Below are 23,201 nucleotides of genomic sequence, written 5' to 3'. Positions count from 1 at the left end.
CGCCCGCAGAAACTGACTCGCAGTACCTATGTAAAAAGGCAGCGATCTCCCCATCCTGTACAAAAGGGTTGAACATATGCACAGTGATGGGGAGCCACACTGTTGTCTCACTTGACAGGAACATGATCCCATCCAATAGTTCATGGCCTTCCTTCTCCCCCTTCCGAAGCAGGCATGTCTGCAGGTCTTCTTTTTTCCAGAATGTAACGTCATACAATCCAGTAGTGGGGAAACACTGCACGCAAAAAATGCTTTCTCTCCGCATCCCAAAAAGCTCTTCGATCAAACGCTTCTGAACAAAGTGCAAACCGACAACATCACGCTTAGGCTCGGCCACGGCCAGCCTCAAAGTATTGGGTGCGCTAGGCGGCCCAATCATCCTCTCGCCCACCGATCCCACCCCCACCACATGGATGGTAGGGCGAGGTGATCGCAACCCGTTGTCTGGGGACTAAGCCTCAGGCCAATAGCAGCAAGGGGGGGCTCTCCGTAGAGAACGATCCCCCCAAGGCCGACCTCCGGGTACCCCAGACACCTCTTGACTAAGAATCAGGCAGTGGAGACTACACTTGATCTTAGCCAAAAGGCCGAGAAGCGATAACCCAATTATTCTCTGTTCCGAGCGAGCGGCTTTCTGGCCCCACCGGAGGGCTCGCTGAGAGTTGCCCGTTTGCCTGTACCCGGCAAGCGCCCTTCCCCCCAGTCTAGGCTGTCCGGAGGTGTGAATCCTCAGCCAGACGGGTGTCGCTGGTCTACAGGCCTGACCCCCTGTCTACTGGACAATCCACCCTTTTCTGACACCTGCCCAACACTGCTGGAGCTCAGTCATGACCTTCAGTCATCCCAAAATAAGAATTGCACACAATCAGGTGCTTCTCGTTGCTCCTCGTGCACGTTCAACAAGGAAAATCATTTGCATGGGCCGGCCTCCTAGTTAGCATAACGTGGACTTAGTTAACATAACGTGGAAGAAAATCGAGGGCCACTAGAGGGAGTCAAAGACTAAGGGATCCTCCGGATAAAAATAAAAAACCCTTGCCACAGCTGACTTTCCTAGCTAGCTGCTGCATGCAGCAAGGCACACAGCAATGGAGCACATTCAGCCCCCTTGTTTGTCAACAGAGTAGTCACTGCTTATCGAAGGCTTCATTTTGGGCCTTAGGAAAGAGACTGAGCGAGGAGTAGGACACTAGCTGACTTGTCGAAAATTGGATGCCCTGACTAAATCTAGGTGTTGCTGTATAGGTCACTTGATAAAGTAGTGGCATTTGGCAAAAAAGTGACAAGAAGCAATGAAGACAAAGACACAAGGGTTAAATGCCAGTTTATTATAGCACAGAACCGAGTTTAAGCAAGAAACATTGTCAGCAAGCAACAAGAACACACAAGACAAACAAGTTGGATGATGTTCCAGTTAAATCTATTTTTTGACACTGCGTAAGAGAGGGGTGCACCGGTCCTGGAGGTACTGCAATACCAGGTCGATGCGTGGAGTGGACAGAGCAAGCTCTTCTTCCATCTCCCTGTTCTAAAAATCCATTTAATATATGGTCCCCAGATAGGGGACGTATCAGATATTAAACTGATAAGAACAGATTTTTTTTTTTTTTTTTTTCCATACCTATCAGTTTACCTGCATGCTACTTTTCTTTCAAAAAGAACCGCACAAAGATTCTCTCGTGCATCATGCTTTACACATCATCTAGGTATATATTTTTTTTCAATTTTTTGCAAAAAAACAACACATACATATACACATCATAAAATACATTTCAACCCCACCCTCCCCCAACCCCAATACGTATCTGCCTCCACTTTCCCCATCCACCTCCTATCCACCAACAATACTACATAGAGTCTAGAAAAAAACAAATTGGTACAGTCCTCCACTGATAAGGTGCATTTTCGTCGCACCTCCCAACATCTGGCATCCCACAACACCTCTTTGAGGATGCTGACCATTATCCAAAGTTTTCTTTCTTTGGTTTTATCTCCTTCAAACAAACCAAAATACCAAATCAAAATGTTCACACCTTTAACCTCCACCACATTCTCCATAAAGGGTATCAGTTTTTGCCGAACTCTTTTGGCAAAAGAACAACTGAACAGGGCATGTTGGGCCACTTCTATTTCTTGGCATCCTTCTCTTGGACAGATTTCATCTCTTGCCAAGTCTCTTGCCTTCAAGAAGTTTTTAGTCAGCAACACACCATGAAATGCCATCCATGTTATTTCTTTTTGTCTATTAGACACACCTTTTATAAAAACCTTCTTCCAGCAGTTATCCGTGTGTCTAGGTCCCAGACCAAAGATATTGGCTCTGACCTCCTCCTTCCGTAGCCACTTGATCAGAATGTTTTTTCCAACCGCACCAACACCCAATTCTGTCAACTTAAATTTTTTAAAAAACTCATTCAATTGGTGATAAACCAAGGGGGTTACTAGGGCTGTGGGTTTTAAAAGATCTCGCCCACACCATCCCCATTTCACCAAGGACCATCCAGCCAAATATCGCATCAGATGCGCCTTCAAACCTCCAGCTACAAACACTTTGTAGTGTGTCAACCATAAGTGCATGGCCGTAAATGTCCCTATATCTGGGAATCCATAGCCACCATGTTCCGGGCTCATCAGTACTATCTTCCGTTGTAATCTCTCCATCTTGGAGCCCCAAAAGAAAGTAAAAAGAACGCGAGTGATCTTCTGGGTCCATTTTACACCAGGGGGAAAACATGCTCCAAAGTATAATAGTAACGGTAAAATAACAGACTTTACAATAAGGACTTTTCCTGTCAATGTTAAGCGTCTAAGTTTCCAAAACTCCACTTTTTTTTGTACTTTCTCCAACATTTTTTCGGCATTCTTCTGGTTCAGTAAATTTCTTTCAAAATGGGTACCCAAAATAACTAAGGACTCGGTTTGTTTCACCTTTACCTCTTCTAGATTACATGTCCCGCTCATGATACAAATTTGGCTCTTCTGCCAATTCACGTTTAGCCCTGACATGCTTCCAAATAGACTTAACTGTAATTCCGCCCTTTTTGCGTCTTTTACAGAGGAACACATAAAGGTTATGTCGTCCATATGACCAACAGATTTAGCATGACTCCCGTCACTTCCAGGCACAAATATCCCTTTAAAACATTTATCGTTCTGCACATGTTGTAACAAAGGTTCGATAGCAAAAACAAACATTAAAGGGGACAGAGGGCATCCCTGTCTTACCCCCGACAAAACAGAAAAGGTTTCCGACAAATTGCCATTCACCAGCACCTGGCTCTTAATTCCACAATATAGTCCCTTTAGGGTTTTCAAAAAGGGTTCAGGCAAGCCCATCTCGGTCAATACTCTAAACAAGTATGTATGAGAGACCTTGTCATAGGCCTTCTCAAGGTCTATGCCCATCAGGGCTAATGGCATATTGTTCATTTGACCATAACAGACCAGATCTCTGAGAAATACCAGAATATCGGATATTCTGCGTCCTGGTACCGCACAAACCTGCGAGTCCCCTATCATTTTACCAACCACCCTACTCAACCTGCTAGCCAACACTTTTGCCACTAGTTTATAGTCTGCGTTCAGCAGGGTAATCGGGCACCAGTTCTTGATATCTTTTCGGTCTCCTTTTTTGAAAATCAAAGTTATCACCCCCTCTCTCATAGAAGGGGAGACTGTCCCTTCATTGACGCAATATTTCACCACCTCCACCAAATGCTCCTTGAGTATAGGCCAAAGTTTAAGATACACCTCCACCGGGAGGCCATCCTTTCCGGGTGTTTTATTTTTCTGCATACACCCAAGGACATCCTCAATCTCTTTCTCAGACACTGGGTCACATAAGCATTGCATCTCTTCTTCGTTCACACCCTTACCAACCACTGTACAATATTCTTTCAATTCTTTCTTTGGTACCTCCTTCTGTGCACCATACAAATTTTTATAGAAATTAACCACCTCCTCCATCATTTTTCCACCTTCCACCTCCTCATCACCTGACATCACAGATCTCATCACTTAATTGTTGGAAAAAACTTTCTTGAAAAAAAACCTGGTACACTGTTCCCCCTCCTCCATCTCACGTACTTTAGCATTAAATATTATGCTTTTCCCTTTTCTCTTTTAACATTTTAGTTCTCTCTTCCTTTACCTCCTCCAATTCTTTTGACACCTCCACTCCACACCTCTGGCACTTATAAAGAAAGTGCAATCTTTGTATAAGTCTGTCATCGTTCCTTTTTTTTTCCGCTGCTCTGGCTCTGCAAGCTCTTTGACAAAAAGCAGTAATCCGTTCCTTTGCCCAGTCCCACCATAGTAATACATTGGGGAACTCTGACTTTCTTGCCACCACTTCCTCCCAATACATATACAATTGTTGAATCACCTCCTCCTCCTCCAGCACAGATACATTTAGTTTCCACACCCCGGGGCCAAACTTTACCCCTACCCCTAAATCCAGTTTGCAGGAAATCACCTTGTGGTCAGAAAAGAGAACCGGGGTCACCACATACTCCTCCACCTCCAAAAACTCGGATAAAAATAAAAAATCAATTCTTGAAGAGACAGTTCCTTTGTCTGAAAAGAAGGTATGTGTAACCCTACTTTTTTCTTTTTCCATCGCGGCGTCTTTCATTCTAAAATCACTCACCAAATCATTTAGTATTTTGGACGTTACGTCCACACTGCCCTCACCTCCAGCCCCTTGTCTTTCGTTTCTCTTCCTTACACAATTAAAGTCACCTGCGACCACCGTCGCCATCCTCCCAGGCAAATACAATCTTAAAACACTAAGGAATTCCTTTCTTGCGTTTTTGTCCGCAGGTGCGTAACAATTAATAATTCTCAGTTGTTCGCCCAGATAGTCCAGTGTCACCAACAAGCATCTCCCAGGTACTATTTCTTCATAGGACATGATTTTCAAATTAGGGTTTTTTATGAGTACCCCCACCCCCTCGGATCTGGAGGTGCTACTTGGGGCCCACACTGCAACTCCCTTCTGCCATTCTTTAATACCGCTCACATTTTCAATTCCGCATTCTTGTAGACATATAATGTCTGCTTTAACGGAACACATGTGTTCCATGATTACTGCATTCCTATGTCCAGATTTCATGCTTCTCACATTAAGTGAGCTGATGATCAGCGCCATCAAAAAATAGAAATACACTGCCATCATAATTCTTAGTTGGTATTTTCCTTCAGCTCAGTCTCCTCTTGCATCCTCTGTTTCCTCCAGGTTACTGGTGAACTGGCAGATTCTTCAGAATCCCCAGGTATATCAATTTGTAATACTAACTCATCATCCCCTTCGATGCGAGGTCGTTTCACACCTGTCTCTGATGACGGGAGCAGTTGTTGTCCATCTTCTATACTGCCAATGCTATCCACACTGTCCATTTCTTCTTCTCCGTCGCTTGACGACAAGTTGCCAATCAAGGCCTGTCTTGAGTACTGGCTAGGGTCAGCCTCCACACCGCCCATCTTGTGCCTACCCTCTTCCTCTTTCTCCGATTCTCCTCCGGACTCTGGGAACTCCTCTTCCGATACGCCCACGTCCATATTGTCCTCTTCACGGGGGGGACTTGCAACCACGTCAAGACCACCCGCGGGATCCGCCTTCTCGCCCTCTGCAGGTCCGGGGGTAACTGCGTCAGGGTCACCAAAGATGGCAGCTTCCGCCGCCTTCCTGCTGATGTCCCACACGCTATCACACTTCCCATCTGCGTCCTTGGGCTGGTCGCCAAATACCACTGCAGTGGGGAGCACGCCGTCTGAACGCCCCTTTTCAGGGGGTCCTCCAGCCCCCTCCCGCGTACCGCTGGTACCAGCTTCCTGTTGTTGCTCACCCCCCGACTTTGCCTTAGAGTTAGTACCCCAAAATTGTCTCTTCTGGGATGTGTAGAGCGGGCATTGGTTGGCCAGGTGGCCAGCTTCTTGACAAATGTCACATGTCCTAACGGCAGTGCAATCTTTGGCCTTATGTCCAATCTGTTCGCAGAAACGACATTTTTCTGTCATTTCGCATTCTGTTGCAATATGTCCGTAGGAAAAGCATTTGCGGCAGTATCTGGGTTGCCCTTGGTAGTACAAATAACCTCTTTCACCACCAATGGAAAACACCGCAGGTGGGCGTTTAACTCCCCCAACACAAGTTTTGTCCAACTTAAATTTACCAAAAAAACGATATTTCCCAGTCCAAATCTTAAATTTATTTAGAACCTTTTCTCCCCCCTTCAACTCCTCGCAATAATTTTTTAAGAAGGCTCTTACCTTTAGGACATCCGAGAATGGACTATACATGTGGACAATAATCATCTTGTCCTCCTCCATAAATAGAGGGATAACTCCTATACCTTTCAGGATACCGGTCTCAGCTTTCTCCTTTGCCAACTCAAAAACATTCCAGCAAACCTCGGTAGAAAGAAACGTAACATCATAAATTCCTTGTCCAGGAAAATCCTGCAGACATAATATCTGACTCACCGCCAGGTTGAAGGTATCAATCAGGACATCCACAACGATCGTCTTCAGGTTGATTTTTTCTTTCAAATCTGGTCGCACCAGAAATCGCAGGGAATCACGAAGCCCCCGATTCGCCATCTCCAAAAAAAAAGTCCAAACCCGATTGGTTTAGACTGGATCCCAGCTCGTGAACGTCTGGCAGTTCCTTACCCAATAGCAGCAGGGGGTGTACCAATAAAGGAAACACCCCCAGGCCGAGTAAGGTTAGTGCCTTCTGATACCTCTTGGCTTAGACTTTTAAATCTTCGCCAAAAGGCCGAGAAGCGATAACCCAATTATTCTCTGTTCCGAGCGAGCGGCTTTCTGGCCCCACCGGAGGGCTCGCTGAGAGTTGCCCGTTTGCCTGTACCCGGCAAGCGCCCTTCCCCCCAGTCTAGGCTGTCCGGAGGTGTGATTCTTCAGCCAGACGGGTGTCGCTGGTCTACAGGCCTGACCCCCTGTCTACTGGACAATCCACCCTTTTCTGACACCTGCCCAACACTGCTGGAGCCCAGTCATGACCCTCAGTCATCCCAAAAAAAGAATTGCACACGTTCAGGTGCTTCTCGTTGCTCCTCGTTCACGTTCAACAAGGAAAATCATTTGCATGGGCCGGCCTCCTAGTTAGCATAACGTGGACTTAGTTAACATAACGTGGAAGAAAATCGAGGGCCACTAGAGGGAGTCAAAGACTAAGGGATCCTCCGGATAAAAATAAAAAACCCTTGCCACAGCAGACTTTTCTAGCTAGCTGCTGCATGCAGCAAGGCACACAGCAATGGAGCAAATTCAGCCCCCTGGTTTGTCAGCAGAGTAGTCACTGCTTATCGAAGGCTTCATTTTGGGCCTTTGGAAAGAGAGAGCAAGGAGCAGAACACTAGCTGACTTGTCGAAAATTGGATGCCCTGACTAAAATCTAGGTGTTGCTGTATAGGTAACTTCATAAAGTAGTGGCATTTGGCAAGAAAGTGACAAAAAGCAATGAAGACAAAGACACAAGGGTTAAATGCCAGTTTATTATAGCACGGAACCGAGTTGAAGCAAAAAACATTTTCATCAGCAAGCAACAAGACGACACAAGACAAACAAGTTGGATGATGTTCCAGTTAAATCTATTTTTTGACACTGCGTAAGAGAGGGGTGCACCGGTCCTGGAGGTACTGCAATACCAGGTCGATGCGTGGAGTGGACAGAGCAAGCTCTTCTTCCATCTCCCTGTTCTAAAAATCCATTTAATATATGGTCCCCAGATAGGGGACGTATCAGATATTAAACTGATAAGAACAGATTTTTTTTTTTTTTTTTTTCCCATCAGACTGAATCACTCTCCTCAGCATAACTCACCCTGTACCTTCACTGACAGTGTTCTTTTCCTCATCTGGGCAAAACGATTTTCATAAACAATATAATTTATATACACATTAAAAGAACTTTACAAAACCCCCCCCCCTCCATTTCTTAAAATTCCACACTTCATTCGCCTCCTCCTCCCCCAACCTCTCCCGATCCATCACCAACACATAATACAATTTGGCCACACACCACTCTACACAATCTTCTTCAGTCAGTACCACCTTATTTTTCCTCAAAGCACACCTCGCTTCCCACAACACTTCTTTAAAAACAGCAGAAAAAATACATATTTTCCTCCGTACCTCCTCTCCACCACCAGCCAATCCATATACACCAGAGACAAAGGTCACGTTTTCTACATTGAACACTCTGTTTAAAAAACCTCCCATCTTCCTCCATACTTCTTTCACAAATGCACATTCCCAGAACACATGTCTAATATTTTCTCTTCCTCCACAATCTTTCCTAGGACAGACCTCGCTTCGCACCAAATCTCTGGCTTTCAAAAACTCACAGGTAAGTAAGCAATTATGAAAAACCATCCATGCAATTTCTATTTGTTTGTTCGTTATCCCTTTCACCGACATATTTTTCCAGCACTCTTCAGCCCGCTTTGCATTCAGTCCTGAAATATTCGATACTACCTCCTCCCTCCTCAACCATCTCCACAAACAAACCTTATTAACAGCACTCAACCCTAGCCCAAGAAGTCCCCTCTGCTCAAAGAAGGACCTCATCCTAAGATAGTAGCTGGGTGGAACTAGAGCCATAGGCCTCCTTAAATCTTTCTCGCACCACCCCCATTTCAGAAGTGGCCACCCCACTAAGTACCTTACTAGAGAAGCTACCTTTCCACCTGCCTGAAAGGCCTTATAATGAGTCAACCAAAACTGTACCTCGAGGAACTTTTCAATATTAGGGAAGTTGTACCCACCCATCTGTTCCGTTTTCATGACCGTCTCTCTAGAAACTCTCTCCATTTTAGAACCCCAAAAAAGATGAACAACATTCTTGTTACTTTCTGCGTCCATCGCTTGTTCATCGGGAAAATTACCCCAAAATAAAGTAGCAGGGGCACAATTATTGCCTTCACCACTAAGGTCCTCCCGGACAAAGACAGCCTCCTTAGTTTCCATAATTCCAGTTTCTTTGCGATCTTCTCCACTGCCTTCTCTGTATTAGCTTGGCTCATCAAGTTCTGTTCAAACTGAATCCCTAATACAGTAATTAGACATGTGCAATTCGTTCTGTTTCTAATTCGTTTTTTTACGAAAATTCGGAAATTCGTGAATTACGAATTTTCGTATTTACGAATTTTTTATTTACGAATTTTCGGACTTCCGAAAATTTTGAATTTACGAATTTACGAATTTTCGGACTTCCGAAAATTTTGAATTTACGAATTTACGAATTTTCGTATTTCCGAAAATTCGAATTTACGAATTTACGAATTTTCGTATTTCCGTTTTTTTTACGAATTTCGGAAATTCGGATTTTCGGAAATTCGGAAATCCGAAATTTTTTCGGATTTTAGAATTTTCGAAATTCAGAATTTTCGAATTTTTCAATTTTCGAATTTTTCCAGTTTCGAATTTTTCAATTTTCGAATTTTTCAATTTTCGAATTTTCGAACTTTCGAATTTTTCAATTTTTCAATTTTCGAATTTTTCAATTTTTCAATTTTCGAATTTTTCAATTTTTCAATTTTCGAATTTTTCAATTTTTCAATTTTCGAATTTTCGAATTTTTCAATTTTCGAATTTTCGAATTTTTCAATTTTCGGATTTTCGAATTTTTCAATTTTCGAATTTTCGAATTTTTCAATTTTCGAATTTTTCCAATTTCGAATTTTTCAATTTTCGAATTTTTCAAGTTTCGAATTTTTCAAATTTTCAATTTTTCAAATTTTGAATTTTCGTATTTCCGAATTTCGAAAATTCGAAATTTCGGAAATTGAAAAATGTTTCATATTTCGAATTTTTCAATTTCCGAATTTCGAATTTTCGTATTTCCGAAAAATTTTCGAACTTCAATTTTTTCAATTTTCGAGCTTCGATTTTTTCAATTTATTTTTTTTTTAATTTTTGAAATTTCGAATTTTCGAGATTCGAAATTTGAAAATTGAAAAAATCGAAGTTCGAAATTTGAAAATTGAAAAATTCGAAAATCGAAATTTCGAAAATTGAAAAATTCGAAAATCGAAATTTCGAAAATTGAAAAATTCAAAAATCGAAAAATTCGAATTTTAGATTTTTTCAAATTTCCAATTTCTCCATTTTCGAATTTTTCAGAAATTTCGAATTTCGAATTTTTCAATTTTCGAAATTTTGAATTTTCGTATTTCCGGATTTTCGTATTTCCGAATATTTTCGTATTTCCGAATTTTCGTATTTCGAAATTTCGAGAATTGAAAAATTTGAAATTAAAAAATTAAAAAATTCGAAATTTCGAAATTTCGAAGACTGAAAAATTCGAAAATTAGAAAATTCGAAAACTGAAAAATTCGAAATACGAAATTACGAAAATATGACATTTCGAAATTTCGAAAATACAAAATTTCGAAATTTCTCCATTTTCGAATTTTAACAATCACTTTTCCAATTTCGAATTTTTCAGAAATTTCGAAATTTGGATTTTTTAAAATTTCGAAAATTCGAAATTTCGAAAATTGAAAAATTCGAAATGTCAAAAATCGAAATTTCGAAAATTGAAAAATTTCGAAAATTCGAAATTTCGGAAATTGAAAAATGTTTCATATTTCGAATTTTTCAATTTCCGAATTTCGAATTTTCGTATTTCCGAAAAATTTTCGAACTTCAATTTTTTCAATTTTCGAACTTCGATTTTTTCAATTTATTTTTTTTTTAATTTTCGAAATTTCGAATTTTCGAGATTCGTAAATACGAAAATTCGAAATTTGAAAAATTCGAAATTTGAAAATTGAAAAAATCGAAGTTCGAAATTTGAAAATTGAAAAATTCGAAAATCGAAATTTCGAAAATTGAAAAATTCAAAAATCGAAAAATTCGAATTTTAGATTTTTTCAAATTTCCAATTTCTCCATTTTCGAATTTTTCAGAAATTTCGAATTTCGAATTTTTCAATTTTCGAAATTTTGAATTTTCGTATTTCCGGATTTTCGTATTTCCGAATATTTTCGTATTTCCGAATTTTCGTATTTCGAAATTTCGAGAATTGAAAAATTTGAAATTAAAAAATTAAAAAATTTGAAATTTCGAAATTTCGAAAACTGAAAAATTCGAAAATTAGAAAATTCGAAAACTGAAAAATTCGAAATACGAAATTACGAAAATATGACATTTCGAAATTTCGAAAATACAAAATTTCGAAATTTCTCCATTTTCGAATTTTAACAATCACTTTTCCAATTTCGAATTTTTCAGAAATTTCGAAATTTGGATTTTTTAAAATTTCGAAAATTCGAAATTTCGAAAATTGAAAAATTCGAAATGTCAAAAATCGAAATTTCGAAAATTGAAAAATTCGAAAATCGAAATTTCGAAAATTGAAAAATTCGAAATTCGAAATTTCGAAAATTTAAAAATTCGAAATTCAAAAATTGAAAAATTCGAAAACTGAAAAATTCGAAATACGAAATTTCGAAAATACAAAATTTCGAAAATTGAAAAATTCGAAATTGGAAAATTCGAAATTCGAAATTTCGAAAATTGGAAAAAACGAAATGTCAAAAATCGAAATTTCGAAAATTGAAAAATTCGAAAATCGAAATTTCGAAAATTGAAAAATTCGAAATTTCGAAAATTGGAAAATTCGAAATTCAAAAATGGAAAAATTCAAAAACTGAAAAATTAGAAGATTCGAATACTGAAAAATTTGAAATACGAAATTACGAAAATACGAAATTTCGAAATTACAAAATTTCGAAATTACGAAAATTGAAAAAATTAGAAATTTTTCCGAATTTCCGAAAATTATTATTTTTTTCGTTTCATTCGTTTTTTTCGTTTCGTTCGTTTTTTCCGTTTCATTAGTTTTTTTCGTTTTTTTGCTTTTTCGGAAATCCGAAAATTTCCCGAATTTACGAATTTACGAAAAAAGCAAAAAAACGAAAAAAAAAAAATTTTTTCAAAATTTACGAATTTCCGAAAAATTAAAAAAACGAATGAAACAAAAACGGAAATTTTTTTTTTTCGAATTTCCCGAATTTACGAATTTACGAAAAAATAAAAAAAACGAAAATAACATAAACGAAAAAAACGAATTTTTTGGCAGTGCACATGTCTAACAGTAATCTTCTCCACCTCCTTCAATCTCCCTCGAGAGACATCACACGTACCACTCAGGGCACAAACGTTGCTCTTTTCCCAATTTACGCTTAATCCGGACATACTTCCAAAGATCTTTAATTGGAGTTCCGCCCTGTTCAGATCCCTCGCCGAACTACAGAGGAACGCAACATCGTCCATATAACACAACGTCTTCACATTACTGCCATCACATCCTGGTACAAACATCCCCTTAAATGATTTGTCTTGAGTTATATTTTTCATCAAAGGCTCCATCACACAGATAAAAATAATCGGGGACAAGGGACACCCCTGCCTTACTCCTGATCTCACTTTCACAGCATCAGTAAGACTCCCGTTAACCAGGATCCTACTACTAATGTCCCTATATAGACATTTTACCATTTTAACTAGGTCTTCAGGGAACCCCAGACTCTTCAAGACCGTCAACAAGTAGCTGTGCGATACCCGGTCATACGCTTTTTCTAGGTCACATCCCGCGACAGCAAAAGGTAGGTTATTGCTTTGCGCATAAGCGACAAGGTCCCTCAGCAGGATAAGGTTGTCAGATATCCTCCTTCCCGGGACTGCACAGACCTGCCATTCCCCAACAACCCTGCTAATCACCTCCCTCATCCTGTTTGCCAACAGTTTAGCCAACACCTTATAGTCTGTATTCAGCAGAGTTATTGGCCTCCAGTTCTTGACCTCACGTGGATCCCCTTTTTTGTAAAGCAAGGTAATGATCCCCTCCTTCATGGATCTTGATAACGTCTTGTTTTCCAAACAAAACAAAATAACTTCAAAAACTTGGTTTTTAATTACTGACCAAAAACGCAAATAAAATTCCACCGGGATTCCATCGCCCCCGGGTGTCTTATTCTTCTTCATGCTTTTCAGCACATCCTCCACTTCGGTCAGGGTCACGACATCCACAACGGTCTCAGCCTCTTCCTTCTGCAGGTTCCCTTTCACCACCTGACAGTATTATTCAATCTCCTCAGTTCGAGCATTCCCACCACCTCCATAAAGATCCTCATAAAAGGTTTTAATCACCTCCTTTACCTGATCTCCACATACCTCCTCCTCCCCCTTCAGGACTGTACATATAGCCTTCTTCGGCCCGAAGGACTTTTTAAAAAAATACCTCGAACAGGTCTCCCCCTCCTCCATCTCTTGGATTTTAGCTCGAAACACAATCCCTTTCCCTTTCTCCTTTATCATCTTGTTCCTCTGTTCCCGTACCATTTTAATATCCTCCTCCACCTCCACTCCCATCTTTTTGCATTTAAACAAAAAATGTAGCCTATTTTACAAGCTCTCCTCCTCCTCCCGTCTCCTTCTCGCATTCTCCTTTCCCATCCTCCTAAAGAAACCACCGATTCCTCTCTTGGCCCAGTCCCACCACTCCAACACATTCGTAAAATCACGCTTCTTAAAAAGCAAAGTTTCATAAAAGGACTCAAACCTCCTACAGGCTACATCGTCTTCTAGCACAGAGCAGTTTAATTTCCATACACCTCTTCCAAATTCCACTCCCATCTCCATATTCACATGGCCAAATAATATAGAGTGATCTGAAAAGGTTACCGGAACTACCTCATACCCCTGTACCTCAAGGGAGGCGGAACAAAAAATAAAATCGATCCTTGACTTCACCGTCCCCTTATCTGAATGAAAAGTGCAGGATAATCCAGACCCTTCCACCACCGCCCCCACATCCTGAAGGTGAAAGTCAGACACGAGATCATTCAATAGTTTAGACGAACTATCTGTACCACCTCCCTCACCACCACCCTCTCTCTCCTCACTCTTCCTCACACAGTTAAAATCACCCATTAATATAGTAGGTATCCTCCCAGGCAACCACAACTTTAGTGTATTCAAGAAACCACATCTTTCTTTCTTATCAGCCGGTGCATAGCAGTTAATCACACGGAATTTCTTTTGAAAAAGTTCAAAAACAGCCACTTGCATCCTTCCAGGAATCACCACTTCATGGGACATACATTGTATATTTATATTCTTCACAAGGATCCCCACACCTTCACTCCTGGACTCACAAATTGGAGACCACAAAGACACCCCACACTTCCACTCATTAATGGGTATCCTCCCAATTCCGCACTCCTGTAAACAGATCACATCCGCTTTAAGCTGACTCAGGTGTTCAAAAATCATGGCTCGTCTCCATACAGAACAAATACTTCTCACATTCACAGAACTCAGAGTCAGCGCCATCATAAGGAGTGTAAAAAAAGTTAACACAGCCATATCGGATACTTAAAGGTAGTGCGCGTCCTCTCCTAATCCCTTACCCGCCACATTTGCATATGTGAGCCTCTTCCTTGCAAACGGAGAACTGGCAGACTCAGAACCTGAGCCTCCATTGTCGGGGTCAGCCACGCCTCCCCCTCCCCCTCCACCTCCAGCTCCTTCCTCCCGAGCTCTTTTGGAGGATTGAGCAGTCTCGTCCATAGAAATCACAAGTCTCTGACCACACTCAATAGACTCATCACTGTCCATCTCCTCATCTCCTTCCTCATCCTCCTCCTCAGCACTTGAAGATAGTCCACTCATCAAATCTGATATCCGCCCAGGGCTTGTAAAGGCCTGACTTCTTTGTTCCTCCTCCACACCACCATCCTGTTGACCCGCCGAGGATCCATCCTTCTCCACTTCCTGATAGTCCCGAACCACACCAGTTTCTTCCCCTACAGTAACCTTAAGGCTCCCTTCATCAGGCTTCTCACCAACCACTGTACCCACAGTGGCAGCACCAGCCCCTCCGTTCACCGCCTCAGATTGAACTGTAGGTGCAGCGTCATTGGCCTTATGCTCTGAGGACACAGCAGGCTGGCCCACTTTATCCGCAGGCCTACCCCTACTAGCCTGCCGAGCTAGATAATCAAGCCTCTGCTGCTCCTTTTCCTCTCTCGCAAGGTTCCTAGCTATCTTCCTATTCACCTCTTTTTCTCCTTTTTGCCGAGATATATTTTTCACACTGTCTTGCCAGATGGCCAGGCTTTTTGCAAATATCGCACATTTTCTTTTGTCTACAGTCTTTGGAGGAGTGATCCTCAGTTCCACAAAACCTGCACTTAACTCCTCGATCACAATCCCCACTAGTATGCCCATACACACAGCACTTTCTACAGTACACTGGCTGTCCTGGGTAAAAAAGAAATCCCCTCTCCCCACCAATATTGAAAACTGCAGGGGGCCTCCTCACCCCTCCAATACACTCTGGGTCAGGCCGGAACTTGCCAAAAAACCTGTATTTTCCAGTCCATATTCCGTATTTGTTCAACACTTTATCACCCCCACGCAAGTTTTCACAATAATTGTTCAGAAAAGCTTTAACCAGGTTCTCATCCGCAAAGGGATTGTACATATGAACTACTATAGCCTTTTCTTCCTGCATGAAGAGAGGTGTAATCTCCATCTTCCTTAACAATTCATTATCTGCTTGTCTCACTTTTTCATATATATTCCAACATATCTCGGTAGAAGAGAAAGTAATATCATATAACCTCTGCTGAGGAAAATCTTGTAGACACAATATATCTCTTACCCTTAGGCCAAGAAGATCCAACAAGACGTCGACCACGATCGTGTGCAAGCTGACCTCCTCCTTGAAGTCCGGCTTCACCAGGAAACGCAATGAATCCCGCAATCCACGGGCAGCCATCTTCCTCCGTCAAAGGGCACCCCCAAGGGGGACCCTGAACTCCGCAAAAACCGCCTTCAGAAGGGCGATCGCTTCCCGTTGCCCGGGGACTAATCCTAAGGCCAATAGCAGCAAGGGGGGGGCCTTCCTCAGAAGAACGTTCCCCCCAAGGCCGACCGTCGGGTACCCCGGGCACCTCTTGGCTAATCACCGAATGCAGCAGAACTACACTGGATCTTAGCCAAAAGGCCGAGAAGCGATAACCCAATTATTCTCTGTTCCGAGCGAGCGGCTTTCTGGCCCCACCGGAGGGCTCGCTGAGAGTTGCCCTTTTGCCTGTACCCCGCAAGCGCCCTTCCCCCCAGTCTAGGCTGTCCGGAGGTGTGAATCCTCAGCCAGACGGGTGTGGCTGGTCTACAGGCCTGACCCCCTGTCTACTGGACAATCCACCCTTTTCTGACACCTGGCCAACACTGCTGGAGCCCAGTCATGACCTTCAGTCATCCCAAAATAAGAATTGCACACGTTCAGGTGCTTCTCGTTGCTCCTCGTTCACATTCAACAAGGAAAATCATTTGCATGGGCCGGCCTCCTAGTTAGCATAACGTGGACTTAGTTAACATAACGTGGAAGAAAATCGAGGGCCACTAGAGGGAGTCAAAGACTAAGGGATCCTCCGGATAAAAATAAAAAACCCTTGCCACAGCAGACTTTTCTAGCTAGCTGCTGCATGCAGCAAGGCACACAGCAATGGAGCAAATTCAGCCCCCTTGTTTGTCAGCAGAGTAGTCACTGCTTATCGAAGGCTTCATTTTGGGCCTTAGGAAAGAGAGAGCGAGGAGTAGAACACTAGCTGACTTGTCGAAAATCGGATGCCCTGACTAAATCTAGGTGTTGCTGTATAGGTAACTTGATCAAGTAGTGGCATTCATTTGGCAAGAAAGTGACAAGAAGCAATGAAGACAAAGACACAAGGGTTAAATGCCAGTTTATTATAGCACGGAACTGAGTTTAAGCAAGAAACATTGTCAGCAAGCAACAAGAACACACAAGACAAACAAGTTGGATGATGTTCCAGTTAAATCTATTTTTTGACACTGCGTAAGAGAGGGGTGCACCGGTCCTGGAGGTACTGCAATACCCGGTCGATGCGTGGAGTGGACAGAGCAAGCTCTTCTTCCATCTCCCTGTTCTAAAAATCCATTTAATATATGGTCCCCAGATAGGGGACGTATCAGATATTAAACTGATAAGAACAGATTTTTTTTTTTTTTGAAAAGCCTGTGGCGTGCAAAACACAACCCAAAAACTCCACCCGGTGCAGGGAAAAATGTGCACACACATAAAGAGTGACATCACAAAAAACTGCGACGGGTGCAAACGTCAGTGGTCCTCCGAAAAGGACCCGTCTCTGATCCCCCGGGGCGTTAGGCTCCTGGCAGGGAAAAGAGTAAACTGTGGCCCATACAGCCGAAGCCATATGGACCCATCTTGGTCCAAGCAGCCGAAGCCACAAGGACCCAACTTCCTCAGAGGGACTGCCGAAACAGAACCCTCCTCGGTGAGGCTCCCCCGAAGGGAGACCCCATGAGAGCCGGTGAACCTAACCAGAAGGCCGAGTCCACCAACTCCCAAGACTTTCAGAGACCGGCCCGAGGACCGGCACCCTACTCGCCACACATAAAGTGCAAGCACCACACAAAAAGTGACAAACAAAACAACACACGGGGAAAAATAATAAAAGAAAGTGGGGAAAAGGAAGATGGGAAGGTGAGGAAAGTGACCAATGTGAAATACATTGGCCGGCCCTCCGGCCAGGATAAAAATTCCACTGGTCCTAGCCAAAAGGCCCGGCCCAAGCGGCAGGTGTGAAAAGTGTGTTGTGGAGATCAGTGACCTGAAGGTGCCACACGATGAGTGCCCCTCAAACACTCGTGCAATGTATGGCACCCCTGGACTGCCACTCCAGGGGCACAATCTCCACGGGCTTTTCAACGGTCCCTAGCCCCCGGTCCGGACCGGCAGCACCCTTCCCAGCCAGGAAGGTGGGAGAAGAGGTTGGGGAGAGCCTACTGACGCAGACTCCACCCACAACCCCTATCTCTCCCACCTAATCACATTCTGGAAGTACTACCCGCTCCATCCCGGTTAAAGGAGAAGCAAGGGTTCCCTCCAGAACAACTGACTGGGGCAGTTACCACCAAATCCAGGCCAACGGCCAGGGACCCGGCCTCTTGGCTTCGACCTCATGCCTCTCTGTCCAAATCAGAAGGCTTCCACCTCCACACCAACAGGCTTAGCGTCCGCCGACTGCCATCCCTTTCCCCCTGCCACAGGGTACCGGGGACAGTCAGCTTAGCACCACCTATTGGCAACTGATAAGAACAGATTTTTTGATTGAAAATGTATACTTTATTTTTCAAAGAAAATATACAAAAAACAAATACTTCAACAGGGTACATTCAGTTCCAAGCGTACAGATAAATTACATTCATTCACTCATTCTGCGGTATGATGCCCAATGTGTTGTACAGAGTAATATACCCTGTAACATCACATCATGCATGACGCCGCATTACCCTGAAATCAGTACTTCCAAAAATCATGTCAAATTTTAAGTCATTAAACTGTCAAAAGGAAATAGCGTTCAACTGGGCAACGGATGTGATGGGGAGGTGGGGTGGGGGAGGGAGGAAAGAGTTCACAGGCCCGAAGCTTTATTGAACTACCAATGGATACACACAGTTGGGAGAGAGGGGGGGGGGGAGATCTTTAGACGTCCTCTTCCTCCGTAAAGTCCATCAGGTGATAGTCTCTTAGTAGACTGAACGTCAGTCTGCGACAATCCGCGATGGACATCCTCTCCCTCTGGTGGATGAGGCGTTTTCTTGCACACCATACGGCGTCCTTGAAGCAGCACAGCACCCGCCAGGCACTGTCAATGTCCTCCTGTGAGTGAGTCCCACAGAAGAGTCCGTTTAACACACCAAAGTGTGTAATAGCAGTCTGTGGTACAAAGTCTTTAAGTTCAGGTTCCAAGGCCCTCAACAGGCTCTGTGCAAAGGGGCACTCCCAGAAAACATGAAAAGCAGTTTCCTCCTGGATGATACAAAAAGGGCAGTGCCTGTATCTGCACAGGTTTCTGGCATGCATGAATGTCCTCAGTGGCAAACCCCCTTGGATTGCCATCCATGCCAGATCTTTGTGCCTGTTGGTGAGTCTTTTTAAAGAAACATTCCTCCAGACCACTTTGCAAGTGGCTGAAGGGAGGCCTGGAATAGTCTCAATGATGTCCGATGCTCTAATCAACTTGTGGATAGTTTTTGGCTTCCACAAGTCGGGCTTAACTCCATGCAGCCCCAGCTCCTTGATGAACTTGAAAGTGTCCAAGTAATACCATGGAGTGTCCCAGTTGTAGGGGACGGAGCTGTCCCATCCGAGAGACCTCCAAAGAGGTAGGAGGAAAAAACGGGACATGGAGTTACCGCCAGAGTCCACTGTTCTGTCAACCAAGGTCCTGCGGATACAGTTACAAGCAAAGAACACCCTCAGTAGTGTTGCGATGTCGGGCACTCCCTTACCGCCTTTGAGGGGTTCCTTGAACATAACCGCCCGCTTCACTCTGTCCATTTTGGAGCTCCAGATGAAGTGAAACACCGCCCTGGTGATGGCTTTGCAAGTGTTAACCCGGGGGGGCCAAGCCTGGGCGAGGTACTGCAACACAGGGAGAATATCGCTGCGGAGTACCAGTGTTTTCCCTTCGATGGTGAGTTCTCTGAGGCTCCAAAGTCCAAACTTCTGTCTCATTTTCGCCAGTCTTTCCTCCCAGGACTTCAGGGCTGCGCCTTCCGCTCCAAACCAGACTCCGAGAATTTTAATGAAGTCCGCTTTGATGTTGAACGGGATGGGCGCAGAAGAAGGCAGGAACCACTTTCCGAAGAGCATGACTTCCGACTTCCCGCAGTTGACCTTTGCCCCTGAAGCTTGGCCGAAGTCCTCACACGTCCGGACGAGTGTGTCGATGGAGCGCCGGTCGGCACAGAACACCGTCACGTCATCCATGTAGAGCGAGCACTTGACCTCCCGTCTTTCTGGTCCTGGTGCGGTGATCCCTCTGATCTCTGGGTTCTGTCTGATGCTTCGGGCGAATAGCTCTATACAACAAACAAAAAGCAGAGGTGAGAGAGGGCAGCCTTGTCTGACCCCGGAGAAAATTTAAAAGGGGTCAGTTTTCCAGCCATTTACCAACACCAAACTACAAATGTCCTTATACATTACATTCACAAACGAACAAAACAGTTCCCCAAGACCAAACCTGCGCAGGGTTCTGCACATAAACTCATGGGAGACACGGTCAAAGGCCTTCTCCTGGTCAAGACTGACCAGGGCCGCGTGCACACGGCGGCCATGAATGTACTGGACCGTGTCCCGGACAAGCGCAAGGCTGTCCGCAATCCTGCGACCAGGAATGCCACAAGTTTGATCCGGGTGGATGATCTGTCCGATGACAGATTTCAGCCTGTTGGCCAAAACCTTGGCGAGGATTTTGTAGTCCACGTTCAAAAGAGAGATCGGACGCCAATTTTTCAGGTCCGATCTCTCCCCTTTACGTTTATACAGAATCGTGATCATCCCCTCTCTCAGTGATGGAGGCATTCTACCCTCCACCACCATCTCCTCGTACAGCTCGAGCAGGTCCGGGCCCACGAGGTCCCACAGGGCTACATAGAGCTCAACTGGGAGACCATCGGAACCCGGGGTCCTGCCCCGCCTAAAGGATTTAGCGGCAGAGTGCAGCTCCTCCAACACCAGAGGGGCGTTGACGGCCGATGAACCTGCAGGATCAATTTGGTTAGTGATACCTGACAGGAACCTGTCGGCTGCCTCCGTGTTCGTTTCCTTCGGGGAGTAGAGGTTGGTGTAGTAGTCTGCGACCACTTGCATTACAGCCTCCTTTCCCTTCTGGAGCATTCCAGTCTCGTCACGCAGTTCAGACAAGGGAGTGTGTCCTGAATGGAGTTTCCTGAAAAAGAAAGAGTTACACTTCTCACCTTTCTCATGATTCTCCACCTTGGCACGGAAGACAATGTGCCTAGATTCTTCCTCAAAGTACCCTTTCAGGGTCTTTGCGGTGTCCTCCAGGTCCTGCCTAACGTCCCAGCCGCAGTGGTGAAGGTCCTGCAGGGACTGCAACTGACGTTGCAGTCTCCTGAGTTCCTTCTTCCTTGCACACACTTGCTGACGTCCCCTTGCCTGAAAGAAGCTGCGCAGCTTAACTTTCACAAACTCCCACCAATCACTTACCTTTCCGAAGAATCTCTTTTCCTCCGTCCAGGAGGCATAGGCCTCCCGGAGTTCCCCCATCAATTCCTCATTGTCCAGCAGGGTGCTATTCAGTTTCCAGGAACCTGGTCCGCGGGCAAAGCCCTCGCCAAGTTCACCCCGAATGTGAATAGCCCTGTGGTCAGAGAAACAGCAGGGGATCATGGAGAACTCACGATGCTTGACTGCTCTTGAAGTGAGCACGAAGTCAATCCTGGAACGCACAGATCCATCGGGACGGCACCATGAATAATTCACGGTACCTTTCCCTATGGATCCCACGGCGTCCTGCAGGGAAGCCTCCGAGATCATCTCCCTGAGCAGCCTAGAAGTAGCATCAAGTTTTGCGTATATGCTGGAGCTGCGCCCATCCTCCTCTATCGGACAGTTGAAATCACCGCCGATCACTACTGCTCTGGTGGTGACGAGTTGTGTCCTCAGGGTCTGGAAAAGTTCCAGCCACGCACTCTTATCTGGGGGGGCGTACACGTTGATGAGCCTAATTGGCTCTCCCGCCCACGAGCCGTCTATGACCAAAAGACGGCCACAGACTAGCTCGTGGATGGAGTCAACCGTGAAGCGCCCGCCCCTGATAAGAATGGCAACCCCTGCGGATTTACAATCGCCGCCCCCGGACCAGTAGGAGGGACCAAGGGTCCACTGAGAGGTCAGATGTGTGTACCTTCTCAAGGGAGGAAGAGCGCATTCCTGAAGCATGTAGACATCACTCTGCTGAGTTGAAAGAAAAGTCAGCACCGCTTGCCTTCTAGAGGTATCCTTGATACTCCTCACATTAATGGAAAAGATTGAGATCTCTGCCATAATGAAAAAGGGTATGAGGTCTAGTCAGCAAGGGGCCAAACTTACCTCCCCGCAGGGGGGGGTGACTCCTCCATTTGCTCAGCTACCTGTTCTGGGGTCTGGGTTAGGCCCAGTTCCACTAGGACATCATCAATCATCTGGCGGGTGTGGACGGTGGAGTTAGGCACAGTGTCGGCCATAATCTCCTCGTCTTCCTCTTCTTCAGACTCCAGGTCCTCCATTAACTGCCTTGGTCCAGCGCTTTCGTGCTGGACCCCATTGGGCCGTTTGATGGAGGTGGCAGTTTCCTCTGCCGATGGGCTCACAGTCTTCCGTTTCCGGCCTCCTGTTTGACCACCGGCAGGGGTGGAGGGGGGGAGGGAGGGGAAGTCCTCCAAGGAGGACAGGTCCGGGGTGGGCAGTGGGGCAGGAGGGGTCTCCTCTGACACAGAGGGGGTGGGGACAGGGACAGGGGCTGGGGCAGGGGGAGGGGGAGGGACTGGGGCAGGGGCTGGGGCAGGGACAGGGGCTGGGGCAGGGACTGGGGAAGTGGCAGGGGCAGGGACAGGGACAGACTTACCTGTGGCCTTTCGAGGCTCACTTGGCTTCTTTACTGGTGGCTTACTACCGGAGCTAGGGGCTGGCTTACCCTGGATCAGGGCTCCAGCGTAGGTCCGGGTCCTCTGGGGGCATTGCATGAAGACATGCTCTGCCAAACCACAGAGGTTGCAGGTTTTGGACCTCGGACAGTCCTTGGTCTCATGGCCTGAGACCCTACAGAACCTGCAAGAAAGCTCTCTGCAATCCTTACCTAGGTGCCCCGGATGGCCACACCTGTTACAGTTGATGGGCATCCCGGGGTAAAAGAGTGAGCCTGCGGAATATCCCAGGGAGAAGCACGGCTGCAGGTGCTGCATTTCCCCCGATGGGTCTTTCCTCAGCTTGCAAAGGACGGACCACTTACCTATCCAGAAGCCGTTGGCATCGAGGATTTGGACTGGGTCTTTCACCACTGTGCAGAACCTCTGGAGGTATGTGGCTATGTCTTTGCCTTGGGTATGGGGGTTCCTCATGGACACCTTCACCCACTTTTCGTCCCGTGTAATGGGGCAGTTCGCGCTGAACTTCCGGAAAGGGGATTCAGGGCCACTGGTCTTCACCATGTCCCAGTACCTTCTGCATGTTTTGAATGACACGAAGGTGATGAAGAAAATCCCTCTTGGGAAGGACTGTACTGAAAGCGTTTCTGCTTTGCTGAAACCTTGCTCCAGGATCATCTTCTTTCC

At 45.0% G+C, this 23,201-nt stretch overlaps 2 non-coding genes and 1 pseudogene across 2 annotated transcripts; all 3 read right to left on the bottom strand.

Moving 5' to 3' along the window:
* Window positions 1-1,443: 1,443 nt before the first annotated feature.
* LOC120938615 lies at window positions 1,444-1,625 on the bottom strand. The gene has a single exon (XR_005749172.1). It is a non-coding gene; the product is annotated as a U2 spliceosomal RNA (small nuclear RNA).
* A 6,011-nt stretch (window positions 1,626-7,636) lies between these two features.
* On the bottom strand, window positions 7,637-7,823 carry LOC120938622. Its single transcript, XR_005749178.1, has one exon. It is a non-coding gene; the product is annotated as a U2 spliceosomal RNA (small nuclear RNA).
* A 9,076-nt stretch (window positions 7,824-16,899) lies between these two features.
* Window positions 16,900-17,076, bottom strand: LOC120938608 (annotated as a pseudogene).
* Window positions 17,077-23,201: the final 6,125 nt, after the last annotated feature.

The sequence above is a fragment of the Rana temporaria genome, chromosome 4 (genome assembly GCF_905171775.1).
Source record: "Rana temporaria chromosome 4, aRanTem1.1, whole genome shotgun sequence".
Taxonomy (NCBI): Eukaryota; Metazoa; Chordata; class Amphibia; order Anura; family Ranidae; genus Rana; species Rana temporaria.
The sequence above is the reverse complement of the archived record's forward strand: the minus strand, read 5'-3'. Positions and strand labels throughout refer to the sequence as shown.